The sequence below is a fragment of the Dendroctonus ponderosae genome, unplaced genomic scaffold, assembly GCF_020466585.1.
Source record: "Dendroctonus ponderosae isolate FM_Combo_2020 unplaced genomic scaffold, Dpon_F_20191213v2 Dpon_F_20191213_11, whole genome shotgun sequence".
In the NCBI taxonomy this organism is placed as follows: domain Eukaryota; kingdom Metazoa; phylum Arthropoda; class Insecta; order Coleoptera; family Curculionidae; genus Dendroctonus; species Dendroctonus ponderosae.
This window is the reverse complement of record NW_026017213.1, coordinates 4377595-4381133: the sequence shown is the minus strand read 5'-3', so window position 1 is coordinate 4381133 and position 3539 is coordinate 4377595.

Below are 3539 nucleotides of genomic sequence, written 5' to 3'. Positions count from 1 at the left end.
AAGTTCTTTAGTTATACCGCCAGATGAATTACGCCAATTTCGAGCCACCCTGTATGTATTATTGAGATTTTTACTCAACAGATATAACTCACAGGTATTTACGTAATTAATCAAGTGCATTGTTGTCAGCTTTATAATCTCGTTTGTTCCCAATATTTGAGTTTTTAGCGATAAGTTTTATGAAGTCGCAAATTTTTCTACATTCTGTTTGGGCCCGTTTTGAATCGCCCGGTATAATTAAATTGATAAGTGAGTACTTAGCGAATTTGTGCGGTGAATGCGGACTTAACAGTATATTCTGGCATTTAAATTACACTGATTAGCATTTGTCGCTGTAAAGGTGGCAATTACTAGCATAAGAACCGCTTTATTTGCTTTGGAAAATGCAAAAACTGATTTGAGTTACCGGCTGTTTTCAGCTCAAATCAAACTAATTGGCGTAGCGAGTAGAAAAGCAAATTTTATTTAGTTGGTTTGTATGTATAGGTAGCTTTGAACACGGTGGAAATAAAGCGTTAAAAAGTGGGTCTCTAAGGCAAAAAATATTGCATAAATATTCTGAATCTGTCCATTATCTTTAGATTATTAATTTGGCTAATCTTCAGTTCCAGTCTGAGTGTTCGACGTGCCTTTTGAAACCATTGATGGATTTTTCCATGCGTCGCCCGAAGTGATTAATTGAGTTTCAGCTGATATCGGCTGGACAATTTGCCTGCCGACAGCCAACAGTCGGCATTTGAAATGAGCCGAAAGTTTCCTGCAGAAGTGTCCATAAATTTTGGAAAATTTGAAATTGAAATCGGTGAAGTGACCGTCCTAATGCGACGATAGGCGATCACGGTCGATTATTCTTCGTTCGAAACTAATAGCGAAAACTCGAAATTCGGACAGAAATAAACCTCTCGATGTCTCGAAAACTGGGTGACAGACAGCGCGCACTTACCATAAACCATAAATAATTTATCGGGATCGGCAAGTTATTATTTCTGGACCTCATTGTTGGTCTGTCTGCTGATTTTATAAAGCGGGAATTAAAAAATCGATTGTTATCGTTCTGACACCCCGTCATGCTAATGGGGCGACGATTTTCGAATGGGCCGAGGCGGCTTATGGGAATACCGCGGAACTTGTCCATTAATAACCGACGACTATTTGAATACACCAAACATTTAAATTGAAATTAGGTGTCGAGCCGCAACGGAAACGGCAGCATTTTTAACCTTTCGGGTTCGGGAGTGTTTTGAGGTAGTCCCAAGTACTTGAATGGGTTTTTTTTGGTGAAACCTAGAAACTATTTGCAGCAACAATAGCCCAACGGTGTGCAAAATATGAACGTTGTCGTGTAAACCCAAGGGAAATCCATACTTGGGCCGGTCACGATTGGTGGAAGACGTGATTTTCACGAAACGTGAAGCGGCCAACCAACACTGGCGACTGCAGAACCGAAAATATGGCTCCCGTATTTATTAGACCCGATTGAACACTATTTTATTGGTGTGGCAACGCATCGTGATCAGTTGCATATTTGCTCCGCAATAAATCAGCGATTTACGCTTTAAAATGCTGCGGCATTCCATGTTCCACATGCATAGTCATCAATAAAATCAACAATCAAGATTTATTGATCGCCATCAATAATTGATCGACTAATTATTGGCAATTTAATAAGCAGGACGTGTTAATGATTAGCTGCAACCGGTAGCGGCTCAGACTGCTGCATTATGCATCCAAAACTATGACGATTCGTGAGTGAATATTGCGATAAATCACCGTAATAGAAAATAGAGAGATCTAAAAAAAGCCCTCGAATAGGAGTTAATATCGGCCATTAAGCGCGGCTACAATGGCCCATAAGCGTGCCAACTTCCGGTTCCCGGCTTATTCCCCTCAAACTCGGACCTAAAAAGACGATCATGACGTATCAATAATTCCGGCCCGTGATGGCTCTTTGGAGGATGTTGGATCATTTATTAATTTTTCAATGACAGCGAGGGAGAGATTTTATGGGTAGAAGATCGGTGACTTTGTCGCGACAAAAAATCGTTTTCCCTGCGTCGGGTGTGTTTAGAAATCACTGATTTACTAGCTGGAAACGTTGCGTTCTATGCGGGGTCAAWTTGCAAGTGACTCCTATACCAGGATTTCTTGTTTACTCGGTAGCTTGCGTACAGAATATCTTCTTCTTTAGGCACCCATCCAATGCTTCCTACAAGTAAAGGTCTTTGAGCCCAATAAACAATTAGGATGAAATAATAGRYAYTTAAAAAAAKTAACACCKCAATTTTATATTGAGTTTMAAATCTGCATCTGCACAATTATAAAACACGTAAGAAAATGTACTCAATTGAAKAWCAAAAAAATRTGTMRAWAGAATGAAGCAACGCCAGTCAMTAATCATGAAACGGCACTGTATAAAAAGACAWGAGCCAACAAAACCCGGAACAGAMACCGAAGTAAAACTCGTTGTCCAGCAAAAGGTGAACAARAACGACGAACTYACCACTTTAGGCGCACYAGGGGAAATMATTTGGRRAGCAAAAATAAATTAGGTAAAAAAATAAAAAAGGCAACTTYAAGAAGTGATCAGAAATAAACCTAGAAGAAGGTTTAGAACAACGGGCGAAAACGCATGAGTAAGAGCTATTTTTGCTATTTGCAAAACAAACCTAAATGATTTGAACGAAAAAAACTGCAAATGAACAAACGACAGAAAGAACAGTTTCACCACTGCATCCACAAAAAGTCTTATATGGCTTGAAAAAAAAATTGAAATCAACAGAGAAAAGCAATAAAATAGTGGAGAAAAATGTAGTCGGAGCAGTTGAGGAACAAGGAATTGAAAATACTTCAGATGTGCGAAGCAAAGATTGCTTGTTTTGAAATAAATGCACCTAATAAAAGCTAAACTAAATTACGCGAAACAATGCTGAACACCTTTAACTGGCATTGGGGGGTCATGGGGGGCTCATGATCCCCCCCCCCCATTTAATTCTCTATCCAACGTTGCCTAAACGAATTCTCTGGCTCGAACGGCTCTTGAGAAACTTCAAAAAAAGCAGCGTCATATTCAAGTGGATTTTGCAACTCAAGGAAAACCGCGCAAATCTAAAACTTCTTGAATTTAAGCATTTTTTGAGAAAACTGGCAACATCTCCCCATCCATGGTTTACTTTCTGAAAAGGCCATTTATTTCTGTCTAGAATGATGTACAAATGAGCGTTCTTGCTCATTTTGCCGCCGAGAAATGAGCAAAAACCGGATGGAAAACATGAAATGTTGGCATAATCTTGCACCTAAGTGGCTGATATTCAAATTTCGCTATCTGGGTCAAAACTACCCGAATTTCCTCACCCACGTTGTTACGACTGAATCGACTTTTCAATTCTCTATTCAACGATGCCAAAACGAATTATGTGGCTCAAATGGTTCTTGAGAAACTTCTAAAAAAACAGCGTCATGTTCAAGTGGATTTTACAACTAAAAAAAAACCACGCAAATCTAAAACTTCTTGAATTCAAGCATTTTTTGAGAAAACTGCC